Source organism: Rhinolophus sinicus, chromosome 3, assembly GCF_057876585.1.
Source record: "Rhinolophus sinicus isolate RSI-liver-muscle chromosome 3, RSI-T2T, whole genome shotgun sequence".
In the NCBI taxonomy this organism is placed as follows: domain Eukaryota; kingdom Metazoa; phylum Chordata; class Mammalia; order Chiroptera; family Rhinolophidae; genus Rhinolophus; species Rhinolophus sinicus.
The window spans coordinates 95,872,354-95,893,147 of NC_142503.1; positions in this window are offsets into that span (position 1 = coordinate 95,872,354).

A 20,794-nucleotide genomic window follows, 5' to 3' on the forward strand; every position below is an offset into this window, starting at 1 on the left:
GACATTCTATGTAATGGCTATGGGGTCTATCTCGCCTGCTTCTCCAGCTTCAGTGTGCTGAGGAATCACATAGGGGCCCAATTAAAATACAGGTTTTGACTGTTAGGTCTGTGGTGGGCCTGACATTCTTCATGCCCGCAAACTGCAGGGAGGTGCTGATGCTTCTGGGCCCCAGACCATCCTCTGCTAGCACGAGGAGAATAGTTCTCTCAGCCTCCAGCCTCAGACACTGCCGCCAGGGGCCCCAAGCCCAGCAAAGGTCAGATCAGGAAACACCCAACGTACCAAGTTCTTCCTCCCCTCCTCTCTCGTCCCTGTTCCTCCAGTTCCAAAAGAAATGTTTCATAAGAATGAAATGCCTGGAGTGTGGAAAGGGTGGGCCGGACGTGCAGTGATTGTGTGTGTTTGGCGGGATGTGGAATGTGTTGTCTGCATGAACATCATCTCAGCCAGCCTCTCCCCCACCAAAAAAAAAAAATGTGACTATAAGAGAGAGGGAGGGGATTTACCAGAGTAAAACTGTGCAAAGGGTTAAAATGATGCTTGCATTTACCCTCAAGTTCTCAAGGAAGCTTACAGAAAATTAAAAGAATGTTTAATAATCCCTAAAGAGATAAACCATTAGTTGGAAACCAGACATTCCAACCCAAATACAATTTGGAGTTGGCTAACGTGTGATGCATTTTAGACACAAACAAAATCAGGGTGGGTTTCAGTAACAGCACTACTGGGAACTACAAGCTGCTGAAACCTGACTGTCAGTGCTGTGTTCCTCATGGCCAGGGACCCTAACGAAGAGCTGTGTGTCACCTCCAGGCCCACCTCCTGCGTCCCCGTCCCATCCTCCCCACGCCTGCAGCTGCCTCCTCCCCAGACTCCTACAGAAGTCCCGTAATGCCTCTCCCACCTCAGCCCCCTCACTACCGTCCACAATGGACCGTGCACATGCACAGAGCTCATCACCTCTCCTGCCCTAATCCAATGCCCCCCCTAATTCTTCATGGCCCCAGAATGAACCCTATGTTCCTTAGCCTGACACTCAGAGCTCTGTGTGCACTGACCCCAAATGACCATTGTCCCCCAAAGCTCCCTCCCTCCTCTGGACGTACATGACAAGCCTGGAGTCCACACTGGCCTTTTGCCATTCTCCAAATGTCTCCAGGCATTAGCTCATTCTATTGCTTCCACCTGAAATGCCCTCTATCCTCCCATCTCCTACTTTGTTCTTTTGTACCTGTCAGGGAGAGTAATCTTTGTTCTGAAAGAGGCAGAATGAGCAGCGAGAAGCAGGAACCAGAACTCAAGAGAGGTGGACCCTGTGACCCAGCACTCAGGACTGAAGGTGTAAGTCTGCTGAACTGAATGAACTCCACAGGGAGTCTAAGAACTTCTTAATTAGACAGTTGAACCAGGAGCAGGGGAGGCAGAGGGCAGAAGATGGACACGTTGAGTTCCACTTCCCAGAAGTGCCAGGGCAATATTCTTTCTATTTCACAAGCTGCTAACCAGAAGACAGCACTGGCACAGAGTCCCACAGGGCCCACGATGGCTAACTTTGGAGCTGGGACATGGGGATGACTGAGGGGCTTGGGGGAAAGGCCAGGGGAGCCAGGATGGTGGTGGGGACGGGACCCTCCAAGGGCTGCCTAGTTCCTCTTTCTGAAAGATTCCCTCACTCCCACCCCTAGAATTGAGAATGTGTCTTGCTTTTGCCAATTTTCTAAGAAAACAAAAAGACTGGAGTCCTGCCTCTCAGCCCAAGAGGAGGACAAACAAGGATCCATTAAGAGCTCTGTGCCAGGTCAGCCTCACATCCGCTTTTCCCGATGGGTACAGGACTCCCTGAGGCCAGCCACACACGGATTTGGGTGCAGCCTTGTTCCTCCACACATGTGAGTCTGCTTCCTCCCCATCTGGTCCCCTCCCTCCACCAGTACCTAGGACCAGTGCTGCCCAGAAGTCCAAGCCTCTCCTCCTGGAGTGCCACATTGGGACATTGTTACTGATTATCTGCCCTGACCTTGTGCCCCTGACCTCATGACACTGACCTTATGCCCCTCACCTCATGCCCCTCACCTCATGCCCAAGTTCAGAAAATTGCTGTCTCCCCTGTGTTTCAGTTCAGGGAAAGGGACCTCTGACCTGGACCTGAACACGTTTTCTAACAAGCTGCCTAGTACCCTGGGACCCCTGGCCCAGGTCTCACTTTGCTTTGCTTTGCTTTGGCAAGTCTCCCCAAATTCAGGAACCCTGACTCTGAACCCTAAATGAATTACTAGGGCTCTGCCAAATGACAACCCCAAAGCCAATCACCTCCCTACCCATCTGGACCCTCTATCAGGGCCCTCGATTTGCACCATCACTGTTGTCTCCTACTCCTGGCGATCGCGATCTGGGCATCCATTACTGCCCACTTGCCTGGACGGCCGCCAGGCAAGGTGCTGTGTGTCCCTCGGCTTCTGATGTGGCTCTGCGCCTGATCCCCAGATCTGGGTCCTTCTCTACTCCTCCAGCCCTTCTGCAAGTAACCAGGCAGGATCTGATCAAGACCTGAGAGGAGAGACAACGTGGTCAGGATGGAGTATTAGCTTCGGCAAGATCTCCATAGTCTTTCCATATATAAGGAAGACTAGTTGTTAAAATAAAAAGTCGTTTCTCTTCTCACTGGAAGAGTATTTACTTTTTTAGCAGCTTTAGTGAGACATAATTCACATACCATACAATTTATGATTTAAAGTATACAATTTAGTGGCATTTAGAACATTCAGAGTTGTATAACCATCACCACAACCAATTCTAGAACATGTTTATTAACCCAGAAAGAAACTCTATGGCCAGTAGGTGTGCCCCCCAACCCCCATTCCCTTCAGCCCTAGACTATCACTGATCTACCTTCTGTCTCTATAGGTTTCTCTGTTCTGGACATTTCATAGGAATGGAATCACATCGTATGTGGTCTTTTGTGATTGACTTCTTTCACTTAGCATAATGTTTTTGAGGCTTACCATGTAGCATGGATCAGTACCTCATTCCTTTTTGTGCATTGTATGGCTACTGCACATTTATTTATCCATTCTCCAGTTGATGGACATTTGGGTTGTTTCTACTTTCTGGATACTATGAATAATCTGCTACGAACATGTGTGCACAAGTTGACGTGGGCATGTGTTTCCGTTTCTCCTGGGTATATACCTAGGAGCAGACTTGCTTAGTCATCATCCACCATGAGGATGATGTCCAAAGCCTCTGTGACCTTGCCTCACTGTCCCCCACTATACTGTGTACTTCTACTATTTGCCATGCGTGCAGGTTCTTCAGTGCACCATGCTTGCTCTTGCCTCTGAGCTTTTGCACTGTACCTGAAATAGCATGTGCCTATGTTTTCTGCTCCTCTTTTTCATGCAGGATTTACTGAGAGTCTTCCCTTACACTCCATGCCGTTCTCCGGGTCTAGGTTAGGGACGTCTTCTGTGTGCCACCATGAAACTCAATGTCTCATGTATCACATCCCATGCTCTGCATTCTATTTGCATTTTGCATGTCTGTGGGCTCTCTGAAGGCAGTGACAGAGTCTGAAACATCTCTAAATCCGCAATACTGAGAACAGAGCTGACACAGAAAAGGCATTCAAATATGTGTAGATTGATGAGTGAAAACTTGTGGGAGTACAGCGTATATTTTGAAAAACCTAATAAGGGCTCCAGGCATTTTTGACAGGATAGAGTGATGAACTGGGTTTAACAAGATAAAATTTAATTGGAACAAATGTAAGGTTCTGCCCTTGGGTCCAAAAGGCACATGGGCAGGAAGAGGGAGCCGTGTGTAGTTGTAAGTTTATATGAAAAGCCTGGGGAGTTAGAGTTGTCAGTGAGCTCAGTGTAGGTCAATAGTGTGACCTGACTGCCAAAAAAATTAATGCAGTCTTAGCCTGCACTAAAAGTGTAGCTTCTAGAATGAGAAGGGTGATGTGTGCATTCTAGTCAGACCTGTCATTCTGGGTTCGTTCTGAGCGCACACTGCAGGGGCCAGACTCTAGCAGGTTCTGAGGGAAAAGGTCAGAGTAGTGAGGGAATGTCAGGTAAAGTCAAACGAGAAACAGGGTGAGGGTCAGGGGCTGCATAGCATTCAGAAAGCATGAAGGTGTGTGCTAGTTATCTTTGAACATCCAAAAATGTGTGGCCTTAATACAAGGAATCATTTTCTGACCAATAGGGCTGTCCAAAATGGACAAGTAGGGAGTCACCTGTCAATGGATGCATTTCAAAATGTAATGGAACCATCTTGACTGTGTGTCACACACACACACACAAACACACACACACACCCATACACTCATACTCAGAGTCCCTATATCGCACACACATCTCCCCTACTGCTCAACTCCTACTCAAACCCCTGCTTTAAACCCTTCTAAGGCTTCCCAACTGTCTGTGCGACCCCTCAATCTCTGCTCCTGCTGGCCTCCCCTTGTCCCCCCTGCTCTCCTTGCTCTCTCTGCCGTCTTCAGAACCTCTCACCAGAACCTCCTTCCTCAAGACCTCCACACAGGCAGTTCCTTTGTCTGGAATGCTCTTCTCACCCTTCATTCATCAAGTTCATGCTTCCCGTCCCTTAGGTGCTCATAGGCTCAGGGTCAGCCCCTGCAGAGAGCAGACCATTGCCCTTGGTCCAGGCTCTCCTAGCACAAGGGAACTCCTTGACTCGGCGCCCTCAGTATTGCACATTTGTTCATCTGTTGTCTCACCCACTAGACTGCAAGGACCAGGCAGATGGGCAGGGACGGCATCTGGGTTTGCTCCCCATCTCATCACCTGCTCAGTGCTGAACACAGTATCTCGCACACACAAGAGTTTAGTCAAATATGAGATGAACAAGCAAATGAATGAGTAGATGAGATGCCCGGATGAGATGAGTTATTTGGACAGATGCTGGGAGGGAATTGAAAACCTCAGGTGAGTACTTGGACTAAATGCTCTTTAAGGTCTTTTTAATGCCAAAATCTCTGATCTTCACTATCAAAAATCCCACTCATCATTCAAGAAACCCTCCAACGTTAGCCTTTCCTACTTACCAATGGGCCTCCTGTGAGGTCCCCACACCTTCTACAAATAAATTTTAACACACTTGTCATTTCCCACCTAACCTTAAAGAGATTTGAGGTTTTATCTTAATTTCTCTACTCAAGGAACTTAGAATCCATTAGGGGAGATGTCACATTCACCATTGCACCCCTCCCAGTACACCCAAGCTGCACCCAGTGCTCGGCACATACCTGTGTTACAGGAGTGTATGGATAACCTTCCCTTGGCATTTCATTATGTTTCACTAAGTCTTGTTTTTCAATTAGGAAAGTGTGTTTGCATGCATTAAGTGTCATGTAATACAGGTCAAATCCCGCTGTAAGAAGATACAGAAATCCTTTTGATTACACCAGCACTCTGTCATATCAAATACTTTGAAACGGGGAGACAGTAGGCATGGGACTTGGAGAGCCTAGGCACTTTGAGATGAAGGCATTCTGTCGCAACCCTTTCTGTGTATTTAACCCGTGCATGCTTTAATGAACTCTTAAGTTATCCTCCTTCAGGTTGCCAATTACGGTCAATTTTCACTCATTTAAAAATCATAAACAGTCAATTAAGCTGAACATTACTCATTTAATACTGCCCTATGGACTTTCTATTTTTCCCTCCCCCAAATTAAGGAGACCCTATTGAATATGTAAGCATGAATTCACAAGCCATTTACTCAAAAGAGTACAGGAAATTTTAACATTGTTTTCCTGAGCTATGCCAAGTCCCAGTGTTCCTGTCACTGTCTGCTCTCAGATTTCTGCCCCAGAGTTGTGTGCTCTGCATGGCAGTATCCCCTTTGTGTGACCATGAGCCTACGGGCCTCCCTCAGCTGTCTGCCACCTTGACCTAGGAGCCTGAGTCTTCTGCTGCTCTCGTCTTGCTGGTCAGGACCCGGCACATGGCTTCGGATCCTCCTGCCCTCTCCTCCTGCAGCTACTCCGGCACCATGCCACGGACAGCTCCTGCAAAGCAGACGCCCTCTCGGCTCAGGGCTCACACTTATTAGAGGTTCTGTCACCCACCTTCCTTTGGCCATTGAGCCTAAGGAGGGTATAGCACCAGCACCCCCCTCGCTGCCTTACAAACTATCTTCTGCCCCACCCCAATGACAATCCTGTCTTTCAAAATCTCATCTTGAATAGAAAAAAATAAATACTGGTACCATATCTATTTTCCAACATCTCTCTGACTTGCACCAGGATTGCATCTTAAAAGCCAAGCATTTGAAGCCTATTTTCTCTGCCTCTGTTCTTGAAGCAATGGAAGCCTCAAATACAGTGAGTGGTCTGTAGGAGGTGAGGGTGGAGAGAGTGGTGCAGAGGAGAAGAGACAGCGAGGGAGGGAGGGAGGGAGGGAGGGAGGGAGGCTTTGAATATTTGACAGCACCCTGTCAAATCTAGAATGACTTCATAAACACCAACTGCTGTTTTCAAAAAAAAAAAAAAAAAACATCTTTGGAAGGGAATATTGTACAGATGTTGGAGTGTGGTGGTGGGGGGTGTCACCCGTAATGCTGTGTCTACAGAGAGAGTCCAAAATAGCAGTATGCAAAGAAATCTCTCACAAACCCAGTTATTTTGAGATGAAACCTAGTGGAGTGGAAGCAATAGTAAGATAAGAATGGAAAGAATTGTGTTTTCTATCCAGATCTGTCACTTTCTAGCTGGGTAATTAATTGCAGCCAAGTCACTTCATCTCTTTGAATCTTGGACTATGTAACCTATAAAATGCAAGTAAAAACACCTGCTCTGCCTGCCTGGTGTTTCATACCCACTTTACAGATACTAGTGGTTATAAGGGTTAACTAACGTAAGGCACATAAAAGTACTTTTCTTATTGAGGTATAATAGACATTTAACATTACATTAGTTTCAGGTGTACAATGTAATGTTTCAACAATTGTGTATTGCGGGACGATCACCGCAATTAAGCCTAGTTAAAATCCATCACCATACATAGCTACACAAAATTATTTTCTTCTGATGAGAACTTTTAAGATCTACTGTCTTAGCAACTTTCAAATATGCAATACAATATTAACTATAGTCATCGTGCTGTACATTACATATTCTGGACTTATTTATTTTAGAACTGGAAGTTTGTTCCTTTTGACCCCCTTCACCCATTTCACCCACCCTCAGCCCCTACAGAAAAATAATTTAAAATAAAGCAGTGATTATACAAATTAAAAGTCATATAAATACCATTATTTTCTGTCTTATAAACCAAAGGGGGGGGATAATTATTTGCTCTAATAGAACCAGTTTCTTTAAAAAAAAAAAAAAACAAATTAAATTCCAATAGCATTGCTAGATTTGCCCTATGGCTGTCTCTTTAGACATTTCAAAGAGGTTAAGGAAATAAAAGACAAAAGAAAGTATGTTTTCCATGTAACCCAGCAGGTTATTTCAGGTCAAATATATCCCTACTGATTTTCTGCCTGCTTGACCTACCGGTTACTAAAAGAGGGATGCCGAAGTCTGCAGCTGTAATGGAGGATTTGTCTGTTTCCCTCACACATCTATCAGTTTTTGTCTCACATGTTTTGATAGGTTATTAGGTACATACACCATTAGGACTGTTATGTCTTCTTGGAGAATTGATTGTGTCATTATGCAGTGTCCCTCTTTATCCCTGATAATTTTCTTCGTTCTGAAGTCTGCTTTTGTCTGAAATTAATATAGCTACTCTGGTGTTAGCATAGTATACCTTTCTCCATGCCTTTACTTTTAATATGAGTCTTTATATTTAAAGTGAGTTTCTTGTGAATAATATATAATTGGGTCTTGTTTTGTATTTTAATCCATTCTGACATTTTTGTAACTGGCATATTTAGACCATTCACATTTTTCTTCAGCCAGTGGATACCTTTATTTTCAAGGGTCTTGGAATATGTTGCCACCTTTTTCTCCCAATCAGAGTTCTGCCAATCAACAAAGCCATCAGCAATTCAATATAATACATGCCTACCATGAGCCTATCCCTGGAAATAAATGGTGAGTCCACGTGTAAATCTCAGTTTCATTACATCCTTGCCAACATTGGGTTTTAGTTTTTTTTAGACTCAATAAATCTAAGGCTCATCTTAGTTTTCATGTCTCTGAAATTAGGAAGGCAGAACTTCCATGCATGTCTGCTTACTAATTGGAGCATCTTCCTATTGTCCGTTTACCTCTTGATGTGTTGATATGATTCTTACCTACTTGAATTCGTTCTTTATACAGTAGAGATAGTTGCCCTTTGTCATTTATGTGTCAGAGACGCTGAGAGCTGAGTGAGACCTGGAGTTGATTTGGTCTAAACCCTTTGTAGTGGATTGAATGGTGGCCCCGAAAAGATATGTCCATGAACTAACTCCCAGAACCTTTATTTGGAAAAACAGTGTTTGCAGATATAATGAAGTTAAGGCAGACCATTCACATTTGAAGTTTTTATTGATATAGTTGGATTAATGTCTACCACGTTTTTAACCGTTTTCCTTTTGTTGCATTTTTCCTTTGGGTTTTCTCTCCCTCTCTTTCTGCCTTCTGTGGTTTTAACTGAGAATTCTGTATGATTCCATCTTATCTCATCTCCTAGCATATCAATTATCCTTTTTCTTTCTATTTAAGTGGTTGCCCTTGAGTTTCCAATAGCATTTTAACTACTCGAAATCCATCTTCAAGTAGCACTAAACCGTTTCACATGCAGTACAGATACCTTCTAACAGAGTATCCTCAGTTTCTCCTCCCATTCCTTATGACATTGCTGTCATTCATTTCACTTCTTCATATGCCGTAATCACCTAATACAGGAGTTTCTATAGTTCAGGCCAGCTCACACTCAGCCTCCAACCATCCGTCACAATTGTCATGTAAGTGTTTCTACCAGTTATGGCCCCAGTGGCTTCAGGTTCAGATAAACAGATCTGGGCTATGACTCTCTGGATTTGCCTGTCTCTCCAGATTGGAAGGTGGCAGTTTTCCTGGCAACCTCTGGGCAGTGGGGGGCAGGGGGGTGGGAGGAAGGGGGAGGTCTGAGATAAGTCAGTCATTTTCATTTTGTTCCACTTTTGTTGTTGGTGGTAGGGATGGGAGTGGTGACTTGCAGTCTCTTCTCATGTCAGAGCAGAAACTGAAACAGGTCCAGCAGATTATTTTACATGATGGAGATTACAGTCATGGTTACTGATTTTTGAAAGCATCCAGTCCCTCAGCTCATTCATGCTCTATCCAGCTGGCCAGTTCTGGACTAAAGAGAGAGAGTAGTTCCCAACTCAGATGGCAGAGACCAATCTTCCAATCTGATCTGAGGCCCCTATCATGCACAGTGTGACTTGCACAAAGCAAGAACAGTTAAGTCCCTGCCCTGTGCGAGCTTACAATCTTAGTGACACTGGTGTAGTTGTTCCGAGAGTTGGCTGCTGGTTTTCAATGCAGAAACCTTAACTGCCTACCAGAAGCAAGAACTAGGATATATGAGCTCATTTCACAGATAATCCCTATTAATTATACTTTCATCCACCCAACAGCTCACCAGAATTAAACGGCTCGGTCCAAAACAATTTTTTAAATCAAGATTTGATTATAATATGCATTTTTTAAATAATTCAGCAAACTGTTGATTTAAAAAAGAAGACTCCCGATTTGTTCAGAACTCTATCAATCTGAGCTCCCTGCCAGGCAGTCCCACCCATAAGAACTGATGTTTGCATTAATGACCATGCAGCCCTACAAGACTCTGGAGCTTCGGAATCATCCAGGAGAGATTAAACTACATTCAGGAGCAGTTTAGTGGCAAGTGCATGTTACACTATATTCCACATCAGCAGAATCTGATTATTCATATGAGGCATGAGGTGACTCTCTGCTTACCCATGAGCCAATCTTTTTAGTTCCATCTGAATTACAAAGGTTTACTAAACATCTACCACACATCCCACACCATGGTACACACTGGAAGGCATACTGCATTTATTCGTGGAGCTCACAATTTCATGGTTAAGAAAAAACAAACAAGCATGCAAATAAACAAACAAAACAGACAATACACACATAACTCCAGCACCCAGCACATGCAAAAGTTGATTAAATAAGTGTTTGTTCAATGACCTGTAGACAAGCACAGAGACATGAACAATCAGAGACTGTGACACAGGGAGGAGATGGCTGAGCTCAGCTATGGAGGATTCTTCAGTCTCTGGGCGTCACTAAAGTGGAGGAAAGTGTGCTGGCCAAAAGGAAAGTGATGAGAACTTTCAGAGGATGGAGACAAGTGTTGTATTTCTGGAATATGTGGGTGGGAAAGTGCCAGGAAATGATGCTGGAAAAGTAAATCACAGAGGCCTTGAATGTCATGCTGAGAAATTTGAATGTTTTTCTGTAGGCAATGGGACAACAGCAAGGATTTTGCACGTGTGTTTTGGTCAGATGTGCTTTAGAAAGATCACTTGAGAAGCACTGGGGAAGATGGATTTGGGTCAGAAGGGAAGGTAAGAGCCACAGAGGCCAGTTAGAAAGCTATTGCATAAGTTCCAGCAAGCGATAAGGGACAGCAGTGATGGAAAATGGACGATGAAAATAGGTATATGGTGCAGGAGACACTGCAGAGGTAGATTCAATAGCACTTGGTAAGCATCAGGTGTGAGAGCTTGAAAGAGTTGAAGACAGCTCTGGAGTAGTTTGCAGAAGGAGCTACATTCTCCACCCCACCCTATCTCCACACCCTTTGCAGCTCCTACAATCAAGAGGTGGAGTCTCTTTCTCTGCCCCTTAAAACTCAGTTCCAGGGGCCGGCCCGGTGGCTCAGGTGGTTAGCGCTCCAAGCTCCTAACTCCGAAGGCTGCCGGTTCGATTCCCAGATGTGCCAGTGGGCTCTCAACCACAAGGTTGTTGGTTCAATTCCTCAAGTCCCGCAAGGGATGGTGGGCTCTGCCCCCTGCAACTAAGATTGAACATGGCACCTTGAGCTGAGCTGCAGCTGAGCTCCCAGATGGCTCAGTTGGTTGGAGTGCAGGCTCTCAACCACAAGGTTGCCAGTTTGACTCCCACAATGGATGGTGGGCTGTGCCCCCTGCAACTAGGAACGGACTCTGGACCTGGATCTGACCGGCACCCTCCACAACTAAGATTGAAAGGACAACAGCTTGACTTGGAAAAAAGTCCTGGAAGTACACACTGTTCCCCAATAAAGTCCTGTTCCCCCCAATAAAGTCCTATTCCCCTTCCCCAATAAAATCTTAAAAAAAAAAACCAACTCAGTTCCAGCTCTGACTGCTTGGGTCCTGAGCCAACACTGAACGGTTAGGGTGGTGTAGAGGAAGAGAATGCTGAAACCAGGTAAGTTACTTTGAGTACTCCCAGCACAGTCCCTGTAACAAGGTTTCAAATGCGCACAGTTTATTTAGGAGATGACCTGAGGGAGCATTGGTAGAGGAGAGAAGAAGCAAGCCTGGGAGACAGCCTGGGAGAGAAAGGAAGCCAACAGTGGATACGTCATCAAGGAAGCTAGCACTTTGCACACCTGAAGCTTAATCCTGCTGAGTTACCCTGGGATGAATCTCGTCTGAGGGATGAAGGACTGTGGGAGTTTATCAGTCACTCGTTGCTTGGGGATTGCTGGAGACAGGAACAAGAACTTCCTGTGGCCCACCTAACATCCGACACAAGGGTCTCCAGCCAGCCCCTCTCCTGCTGAGATGGTCCCAGATGAGATAACTCTCAGACAACCAGATAAAGTGCTTGTAGTTTGGGCCAGTTGCCCAGAAATGCCACAGGCCAAGGGGATATGGACAATACACCAACTGTGTCTCTTACACCAGGCAAATGAGGTCTGGGATTCAGGGGGTGAGCAGAGCAAAGAGGAAAAGAGAAGAGACGCTGGAGGATGTACATGCACAGTCCTGAGCAGCATGTTGAACCCCAACCCCACTTGGGAAATTTGTACACTGACATGAGTACAGCAGCTAGAGAGCGGGATGGCTGTAAGACCCTCAGGAGTGCGCTAGGCACCCATGCATTGCACACGTGATGTGTGCACGTCAGAGGGCACGTCGACACCCTAAGGCCAGCCTGCACGTGCTTACCCACACGTCTCTCCACTTGCATTTCTCCTAACCCCCACTGTCTTTGCCCCGTTCACAGGACTGCCTCTCATTGCTGATTTACTAACAATGCGCTTCCTGCAGTAGGGCCAGACCTGTCTTAGTCAGCTTGGCCTGCTGTAACAGAATGCCGTATACTGGGTGGCTTCAACAGCAGGTATATATTTTTCACTGTTCTAGATGCTGGGAAGTCCAAGATCAAGGTGCCAGCAAATCCGGTGTCTGGTGAGGACCCTGTTTCTTGTTTGCAGAAGGCTCTCTTCTCCTTGCATCCTCACAAAGCAAAGACACAGCTCTTATCTCTTCCTCTTCTTAAAAGGCACTAATTGCATCATGGGGCCCCACCCTCATGACCTCACCTAACCCTAATCTTATCTGCCAAAGGTCTTACCTCCAAATATGATCACACTGGGTATTAAGGCTTCAACATGAGAATTGGGGGAGGACACAAATCTTCATGGTAAGACTGCTCCTTGACCTCCAACTCTTTTGGTCAGGTCCTACCCTCTATGCCTAACTCTTGCGAGACCCATACTTCTGAGGTCAGGACGCTGCCCTGAAAGCCCTGGTGCTGCCTAGACTCCTGCCAGGTGGGATAAATCACGTATAACCAAAGGCCTGTCACCCACTGTGGGGACAGAGCCAGGAGTGCAGTTTCCAGGCTCTCGGCCTCACGTGGAAAGGTGCTGGCTCAGGTAGTAAATGGCCATCAATTGTGATTGGATGGTCATCAGCTGTGGCTAGTTGGCCATCAGTTGTAACCAGTGAGCCATTGGCCACTAATATAACTGCTGTGGCTACGCTAACAAGAACGTAAAATGGGGGCCAGCAAGAAGATGGTGGCTGAGATGGCAAGAGTGGATTGCAGTTAGCAAGTGGGGTTGGTTGGCAGAGAGAAGTGGACGGCAGGTTGCGGATAGTGTGGCTCCTGCTTCCTCTGTCTCCAACACAGCCGCCAGCGGGGCGGCTGGTATGACTCTCCTATTTATGGCTCCGTGGGTGTTCCTTTTTGGCCTCACCCTGTCCTGCGTTCTTATGGGGCAGCAGCACCACAGACCCCGCATGACACCCTGCATGACACTCACCCAACTTTAAGGAATGTCACTGTCCAGAGATTCCTCCTGCAGCCCCACAGCCCTGCCTTTGGAGATTTATTTTTTTTTTATGAAAACCAAAGGCAGCTAAACAGAGCCAGAGTTCACCCCTGTCCCTTGGGCTCTGTCATTTGAACAACAGGCTCTCCTGTCCCCTATCCTCATACCCTTGTGCCATTCCTGCACTTACGTTCATTCATCGCACCCCCTGTCCCTGCGTGGTCTTCTCTGACCCCTCTCCAATTTGGTCTATTTTGCAGAAGAACCAGTTTTTGTGCACTCCTGCATTTAGCCCACGGTCATTAGGACTTCTCTGTGCCAGGTACTGCTGAGGCTTCAGAAGTGAGTTGGACGACACGCCTTGCAGATGCCCCCAAAGCAGAGACCCCTGTCATCTGGAAGAGGCCAGAGCATGCACACAGCAGAGCTTCCTCAATGGAAGAGCACTGCATGCTGTCTCACCACTGACTAGGCAGCTGGCACTGGGCAATGGAGTCAGATCCTTACCCAGCAAAAAATAACAAACAAAAGCCTTTCTACCACCCAGGACTGTGGGGCAAAACTAGGGAAAAGGCCAGACATTGGCTTAATGATCCCAAGCTCATTAGTGGTTCCAAGTGGCATGACAGCAGGGTCCAGCTTCACAACGCTCAGGATCTGAGGACAGTGTACATGCAGGGGCAGCTTTCCCATGGTGAGGCTCTGGGGAAGCTTTGCAGCATCCTGGAGCTCTTAAAATGCTCAGTTTGAGGAGCTGCCAGGAGTTATCTAAAAAGCCATGTGCTTGGCATGAAGTCTGGTGGGGCCTGATTCACAAGGAACTCTTGAGAGTCATGGATAAGGGCGTTTACAGACCTAGAAAACCCTACATGCTCTTTTAATGTTTTTCTTCTCCCCTGAGAAAAGGCGGAGTTAAGAGATTTATGGAACGTCAGCCAAGCCTCCTCCCCACTGACAGTTCCCACTGGTTCTGACACAGCCCTCGTCCTGGCCACAGCCAAGCAGCCCAAGTACAGGGCTCGCGTGGGGAAAGGCAGCCACTTGCCAGTCTCCCTTGCCCGGTGGGAAAGCGGGCATTTCCCCTGAACATGCAGGCAGACATTAGCCAGAAGTCGTGCAGCAGTTCTAAAGCCACAGCAATAATAAGAGCATCCCGCGTGCCTCTGACAAGCACTCCTGCCAGCCTCCATTCCCGTGTTAAACCAACATAGTCCAGCCCCTACCCTTGAGTTGGCTTAACTTGTTCCTTAAGATACAGGATCCCCACCCCACCCCCAGCCCAGAATGCTAGCTCTATCTGCCTGTCCTCACCCCCTGGATAGAGTCCAAAACCTACCGGTGCCCAGTGGGTCTGTGAGAGCTATCCTCCCTTAAAGATGCTGCTGGGCATAATGTCAGGGATGCAGAGAAGCCCCCCACCCATCCCCCAGCAAAGAACCAAATGGCACTTCCCCTACTCTAACAGCAGCATGTTAGTAATGCCTGGTGCTGTTCTAACTAAGCACGAGAATACCATAACTCATTTAATCCCACAACCACCTAGGAGGGATGTTGGATTGCTCTGCTCCCTTTACAGATGTGAGAACGGAAGCACAGATTGCTTCTGGCATGCTCAGTGTCACGCAGCTAGGAAAGGGTGGGGCAGGGTTCAACCTCAGCACACGGTCCAGTACACATCCCTCTGGTCCTTCTCTGTTCCCAACCAGCCCTCTGGCCCCTGACCACAGGAAAGCTATTCCCAGGGCCCCCACCTTGGAGCCAGCTGGTGGGTCTGACGTCTTCCAAGGGCTTACAAGTCCCCTCACCAAGCCCAAGGAAGCCCTGGGATCAAAGGGATTATGCTAAGCATGAACATTTTTTTCTTGTTAGATTGTCCATTTTTTCCTTTCAGCACGTTTCTCATTTCAATCATTCCTTTTCTTTTCCAGACCCCAGGAGCCAGAAATACACACAGGCAGTCTTTGCATTGATGTAAATAACCGGGGCTTATTGAACCCATCTGCTCGGGCTATGGGTGGAATCACAGTTCTGCAGTGTTTTCCACCAAGCACCCCTTGGGCATCAGGAAGCCAAGCTGCTGCCCTACACGAGCAGGTCTGTTCTGCTCCCTTCAAGAAGGACCCTCCCTATGGACGTTGTGTGCTCATTTTCTTGGTGTCCTCATAGCTCAAAGTCTAGCCAAAATTTTCTCCTCACTAACAATTACTTTCTCTCTCACCTCTTCTCTCCCCTGTCACCTCAAAAAGCTGTCTCCTCCCTCCCAGTGCCACAGACATTCTGTCCTGGAACCTGAGGTCTGAAGGCAGACAGAGCCAATGGGTGCAAACGGCCAGTGGTCCACCAGCTCCACCCGGCCCCCATGCAGCTGTCCCATGCTTCTCCTCCTTGAACTGCGGTTCCTTTCTCTTCTAATAACAACAGTAACAGCTAGACGTATGTGCTGGGCACTGCTGTAAGCCTAGGTAAGCACAGTTGTGCACGCGTAACCTCGCTGTGGTCAGTGATGGATGCATGTGCTGTGGTCCCATAGGTTAGAATGGGTCATGAATCCCTGGCCTTGTGACCTCATAGTTGCCGCAACGTTGTAGTGCAATGCATTTCTCACATATTTGCAGTGATGCTGGTGTAAACAAAGCTACTGCACTGCCACTCAGATAAAAGCAGAGCATATATAATTATGTACAGTACACAGTACTTGATAACGACAATAAAACACTGTGATTGGTTTATGTATTTACTGTGCTATACTTTTTTGTTGTTGTTATTTTAGATTGTGCTTTTTTTACTTATAAAGGAAAAAAAAGTTTCTCATAAAGTAGTATGCCGTGTTGTGCTGGCAGCAGCCTCATACATCTGATGTTTACTGCATCTCTTGATTGAATCATTTTCTCTTGTGCTTGATTTAATCTTGTGTTGTTTTGTATAGTAACATGTTGTACAGGCCTGTAGCCTCAGAGCAATAGGCTGCCCCATACAGCCTAGGTGTGTAGTAAGCTGTACCATCCACGTTTGTGTAAGTGCACTCTATGACCTTCCCACAATGATGCAATTCTTAGAACATGTCCCCGTTGTTAAGAGGCATGTGACTATAATATTTTGTTTTATCCTCACAACCACCCCAGGACACTAAGGCACAAATAGAGGTGAAGTAATCTGTCCAAGATCACAAAGCTAGTAGGAAGTAGAACCAGGATATAAACCCTAGAGGTGTGGCTCTAGACCAGGGGCTCCTCACTACCACACAAAACTCAGCTCTCCAAGCCCCACTGACCTGGAAGGTGTGGGGGTCAGAAGAACCCACGTGTCCTGCTGTGTGCGGTCCATCTTTTGTCTTCTGGTTGAGTTGCTCTTTGTTTTCTGGCTTTTGTTTTGTTTTGTTTGTGTCTTTATTTCCTGTATTCCCTGTTATCACTTATTAGTTGAGCCTTTATTGTAATCAATTGGCTCATCCTTACTTCTTTCTTCTTTCTCTACCCCCCCATCCAATCAGTAGCCAAATCTTCTGTATTCTCTCATTTCAGAAATATCTATTGCGCACCTCTTATGTTCCAAGCACACAGTAGGTGAACAAGGTGGATAGAGTCCCTGTGCACGAACCAGCTCCCTGGTGACTGCCATGTGCTCCACAGTGTGATACCCAGTGGCCTGCGTGATAGCCCCTGGACTACTGGGCTCACTCTGTCCCACACGCTAGGACCCACTTGCCAAACCCACCACCAGATCTCCACGTCCAAAGCCTTCCTGTGTTCAAGGCCCGTCTCAGTGGTTCCTTCCTCTGTAGCACCTACTATAATGCCACTTTCCCCTCACCCCAGCTGAGATCAATCTCTCCTCTTTAGGAATTAGAGCCCTCAGAGGATCTGAGTGTCTTTCATTTCATTTGCTACTTTCCATCTTGTATTATTTTTATGTATGTGCCAGTCTTAATGCCATGATTAGGTTGCAAACATTTTTAAAGACCTATCTCTTAATCAACTGTCCAGATGTTCTGAACACAGCAGCCAAAGCAATCCTTTCAGAATGAAAGCCTCAGTGTGGCACTCTTCTGCTCAAATCCCTCCCAGGGCTCCCCATGGCACTGGGAGGAAAGCCAAAGTTCCTGTGATGCTCTGTAAGGTCCCATGTGGTTTGGGCCCCTTTACCTTTGTGACCTACCCTCCACCACTCTGTCTCTTGCTCCCCCCACCGCAGACATACAGCCTCCATGCCAGACCTCAAGCACACCAAGAACACATCTGCCTCCAGGGACTTTGCACTGGCTGTTGGATCTGCCTAACTGCCCTTCCCCCGTACAGCAGTCTGGCTCACTCCCTCACCCCATTTGGAAATTTTTTCAAATGTCCCTTTCTCAACAAGGCCTACCCTGTCCACCCCATTTAAGCCTACAATTCACCATTACACTCCTATTACCCTGCTATATTTTTTCCATAATGATGAGTATTATTAATTTATTATAATTGAATCTACTTATTATATTTACTATTTTTTGTCTTCTCCCTTCACTATATTATGAGTTCCTTGTGGGTAAGAATCTTGATTTTTCTCACTGATATATCCCAAGCATCTAAAATATTACTTGTTACATAGAGTGTGCTCAATAAATATGTGTTGAATGGATGCATAAATGATTGAGGTGGGGAATGAAAAATGGAGGGAAGTGCAAAAGCAGAAGGCGGTATTGAAGGGTTGAGTGGGGACCACCCAGCATTCCCACAAGTCCAGGCCAAGAGCAGAGATAGAGAACAGATGGAGTGTGAGGGTTTAATATGAGCCACATCCCTTCAGTTCTGCCCTAACAGGGATGAGAGAATGAGGGCAGGCCAGTACCTGAAGTAATAGAGAAGGCCATTATTATCACGTGAACCTAATTCATTCGACCAGACAGCTACGAGCCCTCAGCTGCTTCTAGTCGCCTTTCCCAAGCTTGAGCACAGACGGGAAAGGGGGTATATAGAGTGGTGGGGGTGGGCAGAGAGGCCCTCACTGTCAGGGTTCTGTCTCATGTGTTAGTTTCCTGTGGCGGCTGTAACAAATTACCAGTGCTTCAAACAACACACGTTTACCATCTCACAGTTTGGCAGTCAGAGGTCTGAAATCAGTCTCACAGGACAGACGTTAAGATGTCGGCAGAGCTGGTTCCTTCTGGAAGCTCCAAGGGGAGAATCCGTGTCCTTCATTCACCCGTTCAGCTTCTAGTGGCAACCTGTACTCCTTGGCTTAGCGACCCTTCTCCCACCTTGAAAACGCATCCCTCTGACCTCTGCTTCCTTCCATCAGCACCTCACCTCCTCCTCCTCCTCCTTCTCTGACTGTCTTGCCCCTCTTTCAGGGTCCCTGTGATCATATCAGGTCCACCAGGAGAATCTCTGCATCTCAAGATCCCTAATTTCATCACATTCACAAAGTCCCTTTAGCCATTCACAGGTTCTGGAGATGAGGCCGTGGACATATTTTGGCCGGGGGCAGGGGGGTCGGCAGTTATTCAGACTCCCACACCCGACATGGGGTCAAGCACATCTCATCTGATAACTGAGCCCACTCATGCCTTCCTAGGTTTTTCTAGGAAATTCTGAGTGACTCTCCAAATTGGAAAGGAAGTAAAGTCCCCAGAGAACCTATCAACTGAGGGACCCCTGAGACGGACGGGGAGCCAGCCCAGAGCTCCTGCTCAGGTTTAGGGAAATCTCACATGCTCACTTTGCCTTCTTGCTTCATCATACCTTCTCTGGGAGGACTTCCTGTCCAGTCCATGCTCTGCCGTGGCTGCCATGTGATCTTGATGGAAGACGAGGCCAACCAGCCACACCCTGCTTCACACTGCAAATGGAAGGTCTCTCTGAGGAAGTGACATCAGGAGAGATACCTGAAAAAAGAGAGCAAAACAGCCATCAGAAGGACTGAGGATGGGGCACTCCCGTCTGAGGGAATAAAATCACAGTCTCAAGGAAAGAGAGACTTGACAAGTTTGAGGAACAGAGAGAGGCCAGCATCATGCATGACGTTAGGGGCCATGGGAGGAGTCTGGGGTTTTCTACGAGCAGGTAAGTTGCTGAGAAGAATAATCGCAATAACAATAGCTAACCATTATATGCATAGTAACAGATGTATGCACACCAAGACTTCCAGGTACAATATCAGGCACTGTTTTAAGTACTTTATTTACATCCATCTGATTCTTAAAATTTGCACAAGTAGGTTCCATTATCCTCATTTTACAGCTAAGGAAACTGAAGCACAGGGAGGTTAAATTATGTTCCAAACCCACAAAGCTACCGTGTTTCCCCGAAAATAAGACCTAGCCGGGCCATCAGCTCTAATGCGTCTTTTGGAGCAAAAATTAATATAAGACCTGGTATTATATTATATTATATTATATTATATTGACCCAGTATTATATTATATATATATAATTATATTATTATATTATTATATCTTGGCCTGTCTTATTTTAATATAATATAATGGATTCTCCCCTTGGAGCTTTAATATTAATTTTTGCTCCAAAAGACGCATTAGAGCTGATGGTCCAGCTAGGTCTTATTTTCGGGGAAACATGGTAGCAGGTGGTAGACACCAGAATTCAAGGCCATCGGTTTCCCAGTCCCTGTTTTAAGCACTGAGCTGGACTACCTTTCCTGTTCAGGACTTCACACAAAAAGATAAATCTGTGTGTGGCAGGAGAGGAGTTAAAGCTGATTCCTAGGTTTTGAGCTTGAGCAACAGTGATGCCTTTACTGAGAGAGGAACAGGCTTGGTAGGGAGGGTCCCCAAGCCCAGCATCCTTGCCCTTGGGGAGCCCTTGAGCCCACGTCAACCCTCAGTGCCATTCTAGCGGGAGCCCAGCACACAGATGCCAAGGTTAGCCTGCACTGGCAGGCCAATGCCAAGAACCACAAAAGCCTCGTTTTATTTAAAACACAGTGCTTGGCAGAATTCCTGACCTAGACAGAGACAAGCCCATTACTTCATCTTATGAGTTGCATTACAGCCTCTGTTTTCATATATCTATTAGCAAGGCCTCTCAGCTGAAAATCCAGTCAGCCCATCCATCATTCCTCTGAGAGGCCCACAGACCAGGCAGCAGAGGCCGGGATCCCAGCAGACATCCATAGACATGTGCACATGGGACTAAGTCCTAAAGACTTTCCTGTTTGTGCATAGGGGGCCTTCTTGCTTTACATTTGTAATTAAAAGCAGATTTTTATCAATTCCCCCAAAATCTATTGGGGGAACTGTAATTTTGCTTCCAATCTTCCTATTTAATACTCCCCTAATGCCCATAAAAAGCTTTGGAGTTTCAGTTCATGATTTGAATCTTTACAGATAATGAGCTGGTAGAATGACTTGGAGAGAAGCAGGTGTATGTTTCCACAACTTGGTCCAGAGTGAGCGGGAAGTGGTGGAAGGAGATCCCCGGGCAGTCTTGGCACATCTCCGTTCTGAAGCACCGACTCGCAATTCATTTAAAGGCATACTCATTTATGTTCTTTCATTACTACCACAAAAAGTGTGTTTCCTTCTTATCACAATGCTACCTGGCTGCC